Here is a 16,256-nt window from a genome sequence, read left to right as displayed (position 1 = left end):
AAGCACTCTCCTTTACACTATTTCATTCAATCTCCCCAACACTCCCAGGAGGTAGGAATTAGATCATTTTACAGATGAAGAAATCGAGACTCAGCGAAGTCAGGTGTCTTATAGCTAGTCAGGTTTTGTTCATTCATTCATCAAATATTTATTGAGTGCCTCAAGTGAGATTTATTCAGGTTGGATTTGGAAACAGTTTTCCTGAATTCATGTCGAGGGCTATTCCAGTATTCTTAACACCTTTATCATCACAGTCATACACTCAAAGGAAAGAAATAATAATAGTGTTTATTATATTGTTGAAGACTCCTGCAACCCAAGTCTCAAAAAGTCTCCAAGGTCATTTAAAAAATTAAAGGTAACCAGCAACAAGAGCAGTTTCATTTCTCTCAGTGCTTACACCTAACCTATTGACTCAAAGTAGATAATTCATCCACAGGTTTTGGAACTACTCATACTGAGTTTTGACACTTACGGGAGCTTGACCAAGTTATTTAATCCTTTTGAGCATCAGCTTTATCTGCAAAACAGAAATACTACTGGCTGTAGAGATTAAAGAGATAAGGTAATACTCATGGGGTTTTCAATTGTCTTGATGGAAGTTTTAAACTGCATTCAAAGGAGAAAAGCAATGTCTATGTCGACGTAAGGTTACACGCTATTAATTCATAGGAGGTGCTGTTCTTTACTCTGGAGTATATCATTTTACAGTTTTGGTGTTAAATCCCCTTTTATGGTACTGGTAGCTATTTTCTTTAGCGGCGCCCATAATCTGGCATCCCCATGTTGTCCTTCGTCCGACTGCTCTCTTTCGTCCCAAATTTAAAAAAAAAAACAAAACCAAAAGCCAAAACCCAAAAGACGTATTTAACATTCAAATGTGCGCACCACATCAAAGGCCCACAAGCGTAGAACGCCCGGTGGAGGTCACCAGGCAACGCCTCCGGATCCCCTAGAAAGGGGTGGGGTCAGAAGGCTCTCTGATCTCATTCCACCTCCCCAGGTCGTCGCCCTTCCTAATTCTCGCGAGACTTCAAACAACTCAGCTTCTGCGCATTACAACATACAGGGAGTCAAGGCGCCAAGGGAGGGGGAGGGGAAGGGGGGAGACGGTGCAAACGGCGTGGCCGCCATCTTGTTTGTGCCCCCGCTTTGCGCGCGCTCCGTTCTCCGTGACGCACGCTTCCCCCTCCCCTCCGCCGTGCCCAGGCCTCTGCACTGCCCGACTCCGCAGGAGCGTGGGGGCGGCTCCTGCTCTTCCCTGGACTCCTGAGCAGAGGCGTGTGAGTGTGCGGGAGCGTCTGTGGGAGGGAGGGTGAGAGGCGAGCGGCAGCGGCGGGGGGAGGGGCAGCGCTTCCCGCCTTCGGCGGAGACCTCACTTCCCTCTCGCGGCCGCTGCTGTAGTTCGGTCCGGCCTGCCCGCCGCCATGTTGTGTTCTCACCGGGCCCGCCGCTGTCGCCGCCGTCGCGCTCCTTGGGTCCGTGCGCCTCGTCGGCCCGGCCCGCGGGCTTTCTCCCATTGGCGGAAGGCGACTGCGGGGGGGCTCGCTCGTGATTGGTCGGTGGCGGGGAGGCCGCGGACCTGGCACCTTATTGGTCGCGCTGGCTCCGGCCTTGGGGGTGATGAAGGAATCCGACGCTGCAGGGATGCGGGCGTCTCGGGCTTGGGCAGCAGGTGGTGACCCCCTTCGGTGCAGGCATAGGGTGGAGGCTGGGGGCGAGCTTAGAGACCTTAAGGAGGAAGACAGGTCTATGGTCTGGCAGGTACTTCGAGGATAGTCTGCGCACGGCCCGGAGTGGGTGGCACTCCCAATCCAGAGGTACTCTCGTGGCCTAGTATAAGGGTGTATAAGCTCCAAGGCTGCCAGGCTTGGAAACCCTGAAACCTGAGTTAGGGGCTGAGAGGGTCTTTGAGAGCCAAGAGAGCTAGACTTGGAGGGCCGTTTTGTTTTGTTGCCTTTTATCCGGCATAGTTAACATACATACGGTGTTAGTTTCAGGTGTATAATGTAGTGACTGTATTCCTTAATCCCCATCACGTATTTCAGCCATCCCCTGACCTGTCTCCTGATAACCATCAGTTTGTCTTCTATAGTTAAGGTAGACTGGAGTTTAATACAGTTTGTCAGTGACCTCGATGTCTAAGGATGCCAGGTCTGAGGGGCATGGTATAGGAGGAAGGGGCATCAGGACGTTAGGGACCTATCTAAACTATAGGATCAGATCGGGATTTTGCTGGAGAATGCCAGCATTGAAACCGAGGTTTCAGTTACCAGGTCTGATATGTGATATGAGGAGAAAACAGAACCAGCCTGGGAGAGGGGCCCTTATTGGATCAGTGTGTTGGGTGTTAAAAACGGAGTACCAAGCTTAAAAGGCACAGCATTAAGTAGTGACAGGTCTGTAGGAATGAGGAAGTGTGAAACATTTCCCCATCTAAAATGGGGAACACTTTCAGACTTGGGAATTATAGTAAGGGAGCAATTATAGATTATTGGGTCACAGGACTGTGCAGCTAGTTTTGAGACATTGTATATGAAGTTTTTCTGCATTAGAAAGGATACATGTGAGGGCTGGGTTTCTTTCTTTTTTTTTTTTTTTTAAGATTTTATTTATTTATTTGAGAGAGAGACAGTGAGAGAGAGCATGAGCGAGGAGAAGGTTGGAGAGAGAAGCCGACTCCCCGTGGAGCCGGGAGCCCGATGTGGGACTCGATCCCGGGACTCCAGGATCATGACCTGAGCCGAAGGCAGTCGTCCAACCAACTGAGCCACCCTGGCGTCCCGAGGGCTGGGTTTCTAAAGGCTACATTTTCTAGCAGATATTAGATACTTGGCATTTATTTGTTGAAGAGATATTGTTAGGTTCCTCTTTAGTCAAGGACAGCTTAACAGATCCTGGACCTGGCTTACTTGTTTTCTTTTATATATGCCTAAAAAGTACACCCACCCTCATGTGCACTTAAAAAAAAAAAAATTTTTTTTTTTTTTTTAAATAAGCAGCTTGGAAGGAGAATAAACTAGTGCATAGTTTCTTGCATCTTGTCATGAGTTACAGAACTTATCAGCACTTTCTGGTTTGTATTTCAAAACTTGTTTTAGTCAAGAGTTGTTAGAGTCAGCTTGGGGGTATTTTATCACTTTCCATTTTATTGTAATGAATTGTTCTACATTTGCTCTTCCCAAGGTTTGGGGTTCATGGAAACATATTTGTGTTAAACCTCTGTGCTTCCTAATTTGTTTTTCCTTGTATATGTTAGGTGGTCCTTTCTAGCTTTAGATAGGTGTTATACATCTGTATTCATACCAATTTCAAGAAACTCCTCGGGGGGGGGCGCCTGGGTGGCTCAGTGGGTTAAAGCCTCTGCCTTCAGCTCAGGTCATGATCCCAGGATCCTGGGATGGAACCCCACATCGGGCTCTCTGCTTGGCCAGGAGCCTGCTTCCCCCTCTCTCTCTACCTGCCTCTCTGCCTACTTGTGATCTTTGCCTGTCAAACAAATAAAAATCTTAAAACAAAAAAAACTTCTCTGGTTTTCAAATTTGGTCCGTTTTATGTGAATGCAACAAAATTTTCAAGAGAGAAAGGAAAAATAGTAGAGGAAGGGAGTTGACATTTTGGGGTACACTTACCCCATTTTTGTTAGGTAGGCTTTGTCATTCCCATGTTGGAGATGAGAAAATTGAGGATCACAGAGGTTATGTAGCTTGTCCAGTGTTGAACTGGGGTTTGAATCAAAGTTGTCTGATGCCGAAACCTGTAGTTTTAACTGCTATGTCATGCTATCGGTATAAACATGACCAGTCAAACTTCCAGATAGTGTTAATATTTCGAAGTGGGTCATCTTTCTTTGGTTGCTGGGTGTTAGGAGTATATTGAGTGGGGAAAATATAATTAACAAGAATTTGTTGTACTGTTTTAAAGATTCAGACCACAGAATAGGAACTGTATAAAATACAGGTTCTTCAGCTAGGTATTTAAATCGTATCTGTTGATTTCTATTATATAGAGAAAGATTTACAAAGTAAACTATTGGGTTTTTTTCTGAAGCCAGGTAGATAATAGGGAAAAATATGTACAGAAAGTTTAAGAATCTTCAAACTTAAGAAAATTGATGACATAGTCTCTCTGTATATGGAAATGATTAATGCCAAGGAGTGAGGAACTACCAAGTGTATAAAGAACTCAATTGGGAGCTTTTTCAGATATCACTACTTCTTTAAGATGTTTGTCTCCACACTGGGACCTGTCTGGAAGCCTGGTTCCTTCTTCAGAACGTGGGATAGTTAATCTAGTAGATGCTTATCCTAAATCACATGTAAAATTAAAACTGGATGCAAAACATTATTTGCAATTCTAGTATTTGCATGGAAATCTTTAAATAACTTAGGTTGCAAGAGGAGACTAGTGAATTGGGGTCGGAGTTGCTTTGTGATTTGATACAATTAGGTCAGGGTCTCCTCCCTTTTATTTGCAATTACATTGTAGTGTGGAAGATGAGAGTGAAAAGAACAAGGGGAAATAGGGCTTGCCATGCGTTTTGTACCTGGGTCATCTAACTTTGACTCAATCATTAAGTTAGTCGAATATGAAGAATATTATGACATCCATAACTTAGTTTCTTTTTTAAAAATTTTTTTAAAGATTTTATTTATTTATTTGACAGAGATCACAAGTAGGCAGAGAGGCAGGCAGAGAGAGAGAAGGGGAAGCAGGTTCCCCGCTGAGCAGAGAGCCCGATGTAGGGCTTGATCCCAGTACCCTGGGATCATGACCTGAGCCGAAGGCAGAGGCTTTAACCCACTGAGCCACCCAGGCACCCCAACTTAGTTTCTTTTTTAGTAAATCTAGACAAGTTTGCAAAAACAAGCATGCACATAATTGTTTTTTATTCAGCAAACATTTCTTTTTTTTTTTTTTAATATTTTATTTATTGATTTGACAGAGAGAGATCACAAGTAGACAGAGAGGCAGGCAGAGAGAGAGAGAGAGGGAAGCAGGCTCCCTGCCGAGCAGAGAGCCCGATGCGGGACTCGATCCCAGGACCCTGAGATCATGACCTGAGCCGAAGGCAGCGGCTTAACCCACTGAGCCACCCAGGTGCCCTCAGTAAACATTTCTTAACTATCTGTTCTTCAACACCACAAGATCATCTTCATTCCCATTAGCTCCTTACATCCATGGCCAGTTCTGGGCCTTTTATCACCAGGAATTAACCACCCTAGAAATCTCGAACTCCTAGGAGGTCTGAGTAGGTCTGAGTTTATGTTTAACATCGTAACTTGAGAACATCAACTTTGCCTTCTAAGTGGACTCATTCTAACGTTTAATACTTAACAGACTGTGTCCATGTTTTGTTATCTAAATCCTTATAACAATTCTGTTATCTCATTTACATGTATATATTTTCCATTTGGTCAAAATTGATTCATTGTGCTAGAAAAGATGCAGGGTTTCTTATCCCCGCTTACAGAGAAGTGGAGGCAAAGTGAAGTGAGGAGCCGGTGCTAGTTGCTTTTTGAGGCAATTTTGAAATTCACATCTCTTAGTTCAGAGGTAATGAAACACTAAAAATCTATGAATCAAACTCAGGAATGTTATTATAGTTACTACTTTTTATTGAGTGATTATATTGTACCAGCTAGGGTATAAATGTATTTATTATGTGTATTATTCACACGTGCTATGTGGTAGATCCTATTACCACCTGCATTTTTAGGTGTGAAGAAACTGAGAAGTTAAGTAATTTGCTGAAGGTCACATAAGGTGACAGAGCCCAGATTCAAGCATCAGTCTATAACTCCATTACAGTCTGAATTCTTACAAAATTTGTGGAATCCTTAATCTTAAATACTGAGTTTGTTCATTCTTTCGTTCGTTTGTTCTTTTTTGAGAGCGAGTACAAATGTGTGAAGGGGGAGGGGAGAGGGAGAGAATTTTTTTTTTTTTTAAAGATTTTATTTATTTAGAGAGAGAGCATGAAAGCGGGGGTGGTGGGGCAGAGGGAAAAGGAGAGTGAGACTCTCAAGCAGACTCCAGGCTGAGTGTGGAGCTGACATGAGGCTCAGTGCCATCACCCTGAGACCACAATCTGAGCCAACATCTAGAGTCAGACACTCAGAGATGAATCTTAGATAGGCGCCCCATGCTGAGCACGGAGCCCAATATGGGGCTTGATCTGACCAACCTGAGGTCATGACCTGAGCTTAAATCAAGAGTTGGATACTTAACTGACTGAGCCACCCAGGTGCCCCAAACACTGTGTTCTCTGGACACCATAAAACATTAGGAGAGGGACGCCTGGGTGGCTCAGTAGTTAAGCATCTGCCCTCGGCTCAGGTCATGATCCCAGGGTCCTGGGATTGAGCTCTTCGAAGGGCTCCCTGCTCCATGGGAAGCCTATTCTCCCTCTCCCACACCCTCTTCTTGTGTTCCTCCCCCTCTGTGTCTCTCTCTTTTTAAAAAAAAAAAAAAAAAAGAAGAAGAAGAAGAAAAGAAAAATACTTGCATCTTGGATCAGGAAGTAGCTTTTTTTATTTCTTTCAGTCAAGTGCTTTGTACAGAGGCCCTGAAGAGTGTGATGACCTTGACAAGGTCACTTGGCTATGCAAGGGGAGAGTCAAGTCTAACCCAGATTACTGGTTTCCTAGTCCTCATTCCACTGGGCAGCATTGTCCCTTCTATGGAAACATTGACTTGATGATGGTGATGACTCTAGGGCACCTTTGTTTTAACAAGTTTGCCTCATCCAAAAGAGGGAGAATGGCAGAGGACATTATTAAGGTCACAGATGACCTTCTTGAGGTTCATTCCAGCCTCAGGCATACAACCTAGGAGGAACATTCCTTAGCCAGCAACTTGTTCTTTTCCATTCAGTTTCTTGTGCTCAAAGCAGACTGTGAGTTATCTGATGTATTCCAGGCTCTCTTTTCATTTTGTTTATTCAGTTTTTCATGCATGTGCTGTGACTAGTTAGGAAGACTACAAGGTCATTTCAGTATTTTCCCAGAGACCGAAAGCACCTGACATAATTTAAGTAGATTAATTGTTGGAGGAAATGGATTTAAAATACTTTGGCCGAAAAGTGCTGATGGGAGGGGGTAGTGTAGTTGCTGACACTGGAGTCAGACCTGGGAAAGAAGTCTTCTGCAATGCGGTTACCCTCTGTTTGAGCTGGGGGTCAGTTTCTTAACCGGTCTGAGCCTTAGTTTCTTCCTGTGTAAAGTAGTGGTAGCGACACCTATCTTACAGAGTAGTTATGAAAAATGAATACAGTAGCATATGGTAGGTGCCTGTCACCAAGCAGACCTTAGTGAGAGGACACATCATCTTCTCTTTAAAACAGCATAAAATCTGTCCTTTCAGACTCTTAGAGCTTCCCTAATGAGGAGCCTGTTGTAATTACCAACTCTTTTATGTATGATAAGATTTCTGCATGAGGGAGCAACCACTTGGCATGAATGAAATAACCTAATTTAGTTATGTTGTTGTGGCTTAGGAGCTGATTTACAGAAGATCTATATTATTACTAGTCTATGTTTATGAATGTATGAAGTAGGAGGATCATTTATTTCAGGGTTAGGTTGTTTCCTGATTGCTCTTTTAATCCTCAGGTGCTGAGTGGTAGTGATTTTGATGAGATGAGAACTTTTCTGTATTTGCCAAATAGCAATAATTTATTGAAATCGGAACAACCAGTTTTATCCTTCAATCCAGAAAGAGATTTGCATTAGTCATTTAAAAATTTTTCTAATTGTAGAAATTGTCAGTTGAAGTAAGACTGTCAGTTTGGTTTCTAGTCACCTGGGTAACATTTTCTTTGAAGTAAGCAGAACACAACGTTGTGGGATGGTTCAGGAAAAAAATTTCTTTGCCTGCAGAAATTTTTGCCAGGTTGCAAAATTTGCTGTATCCTTCCCACACTTCTCCATGTTTTAGCAGTGATGTACCTGATAACAGTGAGGCAACATCTGTGCTCATTTTCAGCATGGAAGTTGTATTTTCTATTTTGGTCCAAGTGCTTATTTGTTTGGGGTTGCCAAACTGGCTTAGTGGGTGAAGTGTGTGACTCTTGATCTCAGGGTTGTGGGTTTGAGCCCCACATTGAGTGTGGAGATTGCTTTAAAAGAAAATCTTTAAAAAAGTCTTACTTGTCTGCAGACAGATTACTTCTAAATTCAGTGTACTTTTATATAATGAGACCTTTCTAATGGATAAACTTCAGGTGCAGTTCAGAGAGAGGGACTAGGCTAACCTTTGTATTTGAATGTTTCCATTAGAATAGGTTTAACTCAAAGGTTCAAATCTTCATGTCCGAGATATATAAAGTGTCTTACTTCGATGAATACTCTCCATTTAAAATCAACAGTATATTGTTAGGTCAGATTCAAGAATTAATCTTAGGGGCACCTGGGTGGCTCAGTCGTTAAGCATCTGCCTTCGGCTCGGGTCACGATCCCAGGGTCCTGGGATGGAGCCCCGCATCGGGCTCCCTGCTCAGCGGGAAGCCTGCTTCTCCCTCTCTCACTCCCCCTGCTTGTGTTCCCTCTCTGTGCCTCTCTCTGTCAAATAAATAAAATCTTTGAAAAAAATAAAAAGTTAATCTTAAATACATTCATGGGAATGAGCTCTAAGCAGTGATCTTGAGCAGTCTTTCAATAAATGCTTCAGTGACTCCTCGGAAATGATACTGGAGTATAGAATAGCTTGTGTGATGTCATTGGCTTAAATCTGTTAGAGTTATAGCAGTCCTACCCATTCTCCGCAGTTTCGTAGTTTTGCTTTCCGTGGTTTCAGTTACTGCGGTCATCTGTGGTCTAGCAGCAGATGATCCTTCTGATTATTGTCAGAAGATCGGTAGTAGCCTAACGCCACATCACAATGCCGGTCATTCCCCTCACTTCATCTGATCACACCGGCCTTTTATCATCTCACATCATCACAAGAAGGGTGAATGCAGAACAGTAAGAGATTTTGAGAGAGACCACATTCACATAACAGTATATTACTATAATTTTTCTATTTTATTACTAGTTACTGATCTCTTTACTGTGCCTAATTTATAAATTAAACTTCCATCACGGATATGTAGTACAGGAAGAAACATAGTGTATATAGGGTTCTGTACGACCCGCAGTTTCAGGCATCCACTGTGTGGTGGGGGGGTCATGGACTGTATCGCCTCTAGATAAGGGGAGACTACTGTACTGAAGGTTTTCACAATGTCTGTTATTGTTACCCCTGTCCTCAGAAGCTGCACATTGTCTAGGGATCTATATGAAGTAAGATTCTTTGCCCAGTGTTAAGAAAACATACCCCTCACTAGTGGCATGATCGTTCATGGAAAAGAGGAAAGTGAACTACATGCAATCTGAGCAGTTGAACATCTTTGTCATTCTTAACTGTATTAAAAATTATTACTGTACCCCGAAGGGTAAGTAGCTTAGAATTTGCTCATTACCATCAGACAAAGTTGTGGCCTTTTAAAAAAGCAAAGCACACTTGGTTGGTGATAATTTGGGAGCCAGAGGATTGCTATTTATGGTGATGTTTAATGTCATTTTCAGTAGGACTAAATTAAAAGGGAAATGCCATAATGTGTGTAAAACTCCAGCCATTTTGGAAGGTGGTCAGAATAGAGTTGCCTATAATCTTTTCATTCCACTAAAGTCTGTAAGGCACTTTAGAGCAGCATTTCCTAAGCTGTTTCATTGAACATGAGTTCTTTTTTTTTTTTTTTTTAAAGATTTTATTTATTTATTTGACAGAGATCACAAGTAGGCAGAGCAGCAGTCAGAGAGAGAGGAAGGGAAGCAGGCTCCCTGCTGAGCAGAAAGCCCGATGGGGGGGCTTGATCCCAGGACCCTGAGATCATGACCTGAGCCGAAGGCAGAGGCTTAACCCACCTGCCACCCAGGTGCCCCTGAACATGAGTTCTTATACAATGTAATAAATGTTCTCTGGAGTTGGAAAAAGGATCCTTGACGGTAAAGTGAAATGTATTTCTATACTGAATTAGTATTCAGAGCCTGCTTGTTGATGTGCCTTATGACCCTTCAAGAGAGAGGATGCATAATGTGGTGTTTCTTGAACTTACTTGGCCACAAAACCCTGTTTGTGAGAACATCTAATAAGCATTTCATATTATGACTAGTACGTAGTGGGGCCCAGTTGAACAGTTCTGGTGTAGAGAGTTTATGAGTAAAAAACGCATCTTTTTGTATAAGACAGCTTGGCCAATAGTGGGAAAAGATTTGTCTGGGAATGTACAGCATACGTCTCCAAAGTCACATAGACTCTTCGGGATGAAAGTGATTACAAAAAGGTTGTCTAACCCAGTTGCCAATATCAATGATGATACTAGCAGCTACCATTTTTCAAGAGCACTTGCTGTTTATCAGTCACAGTGTTGTTATTCTACAGGGATTATTAACCACTGGTCTTAATGATTTTTTATCTTCTTAATAGTTCCCATTTATCTGTTCAACATCTGCACTACCACATTTTCCAGTAACTAGATGACACAGGGTCTTTGTTTCCCCTGCTGTCTGTGTGGAGTTGTCATGCTCCTACCCTGTCTGTTTCTCCATACTGTACCTGAAATGATCTTTTAAAAGGGTAATTCTGATTGTGCCAGTCCCATGCATAAAGCTCTTCAGTGGCTCGCTGTTGTCCTCAGAATAAAGTTCTAGTATCTTAGTCTTGTCCAGCCCTGTTCACTTTTCTAGGTTAACTTCTAGCCTCTTGTCTCTGGGCTGCTGCCGTATCAAACTATAGCCATTCCAGGAATGTAATGCTTTCTGTCAGCTCCAGGACTTTGCACATGCAGTTTGCTTGTCTGTCTCAGTAGGTTCCTATTCTTCTTACAATTTTAAATCTCCCAAGAAGCCGTCTCTGACCAGCCTGAAATTTAGTTAGGCCCTGGGTTAGAGGTTCTTGCTTAGGTCTTATACTATGCCTATGGGAACTCTTAACACACAGCACTGTGATCGCCTATTTTAATATTCTTCTCTGTTATAATAGACTTTAGTATCCTCGAGGACAGGCCTATGTATTGTTTAGGATCCCCAGATCTTAGCACAATACTTACACGTAAGTATTTACTGAGTGAATGAAAATATCCCTGATCTTACAGCCTTGCAAGATGGTTTATAGTTTAGGAGATTGGCCTCAGTGGGGTTAAGTAACTAGTTTGAGGTTACTCAGCTAAAATGAGGTGATGAGGGATTAGAATTAGAATCTAAATCTGTCTAGCTGCAGAGACTGGGCTTTTTTCCCTCTGCTTCTCCACATGGCTGCTCTTTTTCATCTTGTCTTTACATATTCCTGTCAAGTGTTCAAACAGCCTGTGCCAACAACCCAATCCATAGCTTCCGAGGCAGCTTGTGCCATCTTTGGACAGCTCTGAGAGAAGAGTTTTCTAGAATAGCTTTCCATCCATTGGTTTTAATTTATGCTTTGGAGAATACAATTTATTTTTTAAAAACAAATAATTCAGAATTTATGATCCACTTACCATCTCATTTATTGGTTTACTTCATTAACTTATTGAGCAACCATTTACTGGGTACCAGCAAACACTGTGTTCCTTTTTCTAATGATACTGTCATTGCTCAAAACAAAACAAACAGAATGTTTCTGGGACTTCTTTGGATATTATCTTTAGAACTTCTGTCAGATTCTTTTGAAAATTTGTTGACACAAAGTTTTAAACTTTGAAGGTGGATTTGGTTTGGGAATTAACTAATAGTTGTTCACGACCAAGTGAGGTGAAAGATATCAGTCAGAAGCAACAATCTGGCAGTCCTTAATTTTCTGCTTATAATTAAAAAAAAAAAATTCAAACCAAAATTGAAAATGGAAAGATTTAACATTAGAAAAATCTGGCTTTCATGGTTTTTGTTTTGTTTTGTTTTGTTGTTCTTGTTCTTTTTTTTTTTTTTTAACCTATAATCTATTATTTGCTTAGGGGTACAGGTCTGTGAATCATCAGTCTTACACAAATCACAGCACTTACCATAGTATGTACCCTCCTCAGTGTCCATAACCTAACTACCCTGTCCCTCCCCACCGACCCTGGTTGTTTTTTTTAAACCAGACAAAACTGATAATATTTATGAAGCCATTGCAGTGGTTCTGGAAGGGATAATGAGGGTACAAGGAATAGGCATAATGGATGTTCTCTGTGATACTATTTACAGTATTTTATTTATTTATTTATTTATTAAAAGATTTTATTTATTTGGCAGACAGAGGTCATAAGTAGGCAGAGAGGCAGGCAGAGAGAGAGAGGGGAGGGGGAAGCAGGCTCCTCGCTGAGCAGAGAGCCCAGTGTGGGGCTCCATCCCAGGGCCCTGAGATCATGACCTGAGCCAAAGACAGAGGCTTTAACCCACTGAGCCACCCAGGCGCCCCTATTTACAGTATTTTAAAATTGAAGACACTGAAGGATTAATATCTAAAATATATGAAGACCTTATACATTTCAGCAGCCCCACCAAAAAATCCAGTGAGAAAATAGGCAGAGGACCCGAAAAGACCTGAAAATACATTTTTCCAGAGAAGACATCCAGATGGCCAACAGACCCGTGAAAAGGTGCTCAATATCAGTAATCGTCAGGAAAATGCAAATCAGGACCACAGTGATACATCACCTTACACCTATCAGAAAGGCTACAATTAAAAAGACAAGAAATAAGTGTTGCCAAGGATGTGGAGAAAAAGGAACCTTTTTTTGCTGTTGGTGGGAATGTAAATTGGTACAGCCACTCTGGAAGACAGTATGGAGATTCCTCAAAAAATCAAAAATAGAAATATCATACGATCCAGTAATTCCATTACTGGATATCTACCCAAAGAAAATGAAAACACTAATTCAAAAAGATATGTGTACCGCTCTGTTCATTGTAACCTTGGCATTATTTACAATAGCCAAGATGTGAAAGCAACCTAATGTCCATCAATAGACGAGTGGTTAGGAAGATGTGGTATACACACACACACACACAGTGGATTTTTACATAGTCATATGAAAGAATGAGATTATGCCATTCGTGACAACATGGATAGACCTAGAGGATATTATGCTAAATGAAGTAAGTCAGACTGAGAAAGACAGATACTATATGATTTTACTCATGTGTGGACTCTAAAAAACAAAACAAATGAACAACAGAAAAGCATAATCAGATCTATAAATACAGAGAACGTACTGATGGTTGCCAGGGAAGGCATGGAATGGCTGAAATGGAGGGGGAGATACAGGCTTCCAGTTATGGAATGAATAAACCACAGGAATGAAAGGCGCAGCATCGGGAGTTTAGTCAATGACACTGTAATAGTGTTGTATGGTGACAGATGGCAGCTACACTTGTGAGCAAAACATAACGTAGAGAAGGTGAATCACTGTGTTATAAACCTGAAACTGGTGTAACATTGTATCAGCTATATTAAAAAAAAATTCAAAAAGAAAAATAAATTGAAAACATTGAAGTTATTAATATAAAACTCATTGAAAATTGTGGTACATCCATTTAATGGAATATAACCCAACTATAAATGATATATATTTGATATGGAAGGTTGACATTTTTTAAGTGAAAAAGATTACAAAACAGTTTGTATAGTAGTATCTAATATTGGGAGATTAACACCCTTGTTTCTCATTTATATAAGCAAAATACAGTGTTTGATTCTGAGTAGTTGCATTAAAGGTATTCTTAAAAAAAAAACCCCATTCCCTTAGCCTATCACATCAGTACAAAACTGCTATATACATCTCTCATCAGCTTAGTATATAAGAAGTCACACAATGTATTTAATATTCAAATGAAAATGGCTTTGTGTTCATATCACAACAGGTGAAAAGTTCATTTTTCTTTAGAGGTTCTCTGATATTTCTTGATGCTTTCAGGTTCACTTACTTCTCAGAGTCCAAACGAATCGGTTAGGGGTACCATCAGTGAAGTGTTTGTTCAGGGCACTGAAGAGTCCAGTATCTTTGCTGCTAGTTACGCTTCTGATGTGATACAGTATAACCTGCAAGATTAGGTTATCTGGGGGACTGAATAAGGCTCTGTCCTTGGTAAGAATTGTCATGGTGGTTACAGCCAACTTCTGCCATAACTCTGGTCCTTCAGTCATTCCTCAGGATGCTGAGCAAAGAGATGTTTTGGCATCAACTTTTTGTGTTTGGGATCTAGCTTTTGCTTCTTTTATTGATTCTGAAACTCTTGCTGCAGTGGACTAATCTTCCTCCATGGCCTTTGTCAATTGGAGCTGAACAGTGGCTGCCCCTTTAGGTGGGACATGCACTCTCCAGTTTCCCTCAGTCCCCACTACTCCTTGTTACTTTGTTGACACCATGGCTAAGGTTGCGTTTGATGTATACCTCTGTACTGAGCAATGGTGCTATATGTGGATATAAATAAAACACAGACATCTTCAGGAAGCCCTCCTCTGGTAATAGAGACATGGTTGAAAGTAATTATAATGTGTGCTAAGTGCTATAGTCAAGTATGTATTTAGATATTAATTGAGTACCTACCCCATGCTGGGTATTAATGCTGAATACTTTACTCTGTCATTTAAGCCTCAACATTCCCATGGGTTGGTGTTATTTTTTTCTGTTTTATACATGAAGAAGTGAGCTCAGAGTTGGTTAAGTAACTTGGCCAGGGTCATAGAATTTTCTGACCAAAAGCATCAGTTCCCACCATAACTACTTTGAGAGCATTTAAGCTTGAACCACTTAATCAGAGGCCTTCGTTTTGCCTCATAGTGATCTGGGTGTTTTTTAGGGCAAGACGATGCAATTGTCTGGTTTGGAGGGCTACTGAGATCCAGGACCAGGGAAGAATGTGAGTTGGAATCCCAGAGATCCCATGAGGCTCTTATTCCACAGTCAAAACAGGCTAGAGAGGAGAAAGCATAGTAAGTTGAATGGGTCAGGCTGCCAGATGGAAATTCTAGGATAATTTCAGTTCTCTTCCCACTAGCTTGAATTATAGTAAGGTGGCTGTTGATGAGAAATGGGGGTTGAGGGGTGCCTGGGTGGCACAGTTGGTTAAGTGTCTGATTTTTAGTTTCAGCTTAGGTTGTGACCTCAGGGTTGTGAGATGAAGTCCCAAGTAGGGCTCTGCACTCAGTGCAGAGTCTGCTTAAGTTTCTTTCTCCCTCTTACCCTTCCCTATGCTATCTCTCTCTCAAGTAAATAAATCTTTAAAAAAAGAAAAAGAAATAGGGGTTGAAGTGTTTTTCTTGCAAACTTTCCAAGAACTAATAAAAAGTATGCCAGAGACCTTCACAGAGTATTAAGAGACATGTTTGGTGTAATTTGGTACATCAAACACAGAGTAGGGCTGGGCATTTGGGACAAGAACCAAATTTCAGCCTAGACTGGTGGTGAAAGGCATGGGGAAGATTTTTTGTAGCAGCTGGTAGTCCTCCCACACTGCCCTTTATGGCTCAGGAGTTGCTTTCTGCAGGGTTGCAGGGTATGCTAGAGACAGTCCCTTCTAGTAGCTTTGGGGCCTTAAGGAGAGGGTGCTGTTTTATCACATTCTTAGCTAGGTCTCTAATCAAAAGATCAAGCTCAACGTCAGTCAGATTTCTGATTTTTAAATTAATGAAGTTAGATGTAATAGTTTATGCCACCTCTACATATATGTGACGCCTAAGAATTTCCTTGGCTGTGCCCTGAGGTGCCTCATGTCTCAGTGTCAGCATTGTGGTACAATAGGAAGAATAGCACCCTAGGTGCGACCTGAGTTTGCCACCTCAATGTATGGTTAGGGGCCAGTTGTCAAACTTCTCTTTCACTCTTCTCACATTTAAAGGGGATAGTGAGGATTAGAGGAGAAAAGTCTGTAATGTACCTAACATAAAACCTGGCACTAATTGGTGGTGTTTAGAAATTAATTCATTCCAGTGTGAGAAATGAGTAGAATGTGTATGGAGAAAATATGGCAAAGTGATTGGAAGGACCCCCTTGCTTCTGTTTCAGGGCGCTGCCAAATCTGTACGTATGCCCATGATGACCTCGCACGTAAGGTCAGCCAAGGTATTTCTAGAGAAGGTCTCCTTTACCTGGCAAAACAGTTGTGTTGTTCAGTCCTAGGATACTTAGCTTTCCAGGGAGGAAGCAGATCTAAGGAGATTGTTAAAGACCTTTGGTAATAATGCAGTGTTTCTATTGAATATTATGTAAAAAAGAAAAGAAAAAAGACATGTTAATTCATTTTCACCATATTAGGAAG

The 16,256-nt window shown here is 41.5% G+C and overlaps 2 protein-coding genes across 2 annotated transcripts in view; one reads left to right on the top strand and one right to left on the bottom strand.

Annotated features, from left to right (window-relative positions):
• RIMS3 (regulating synaptic membrane exocytosis 3) overlaps window positions 1-1,019 on the bottom strand; it is a 59,711-nt gene extending 58,692 nt beyond the window's left edge. Inside the window, exon 1 of the mRNA XM_047725197.1 lies at window positions 889-1,019. The gene's annotated coding sequence lies outside the window, so the exon portion shown is untranslated. The remainder of the gene's footprint in view (window positions 1-888) is intronic.
• A 101-nt stretch (window positions 1,020-1,120) lies between these two features.
• Window positions 1,121-16,256, top strand: part of NFYC (nuclear transcription factor Y subunit gamma) — a 69,345-nt gene continuing 54,209 nt past the window's right edge. The window contains exon 1 of the mRNA XM_047725182.1: window positions 1,121-1,281. The gene's annotated coding sequence lies outside the window, so the exon portion shown is untranslated. The remainder of the gene's footprint in view (window positions 1,282-16,256) is intronic.

The sequence above is a fragment of the Lutra lutra genome, chromosome 4, assembly GCF_902655055.1.
Source record: "Lutra lutra chromosome 4, mLutLut1.2, whole genome shotgun sequence".
Classification (NCBI taxonomy): Eukaryota; Metazoa; Chordata; class Mammalia; order Carnivora; family Mustelidae; genus Lutra; species Lutra lutra.
This window is presented reverse-complemented; position numbering and strand designations above follow the sequence as displayed.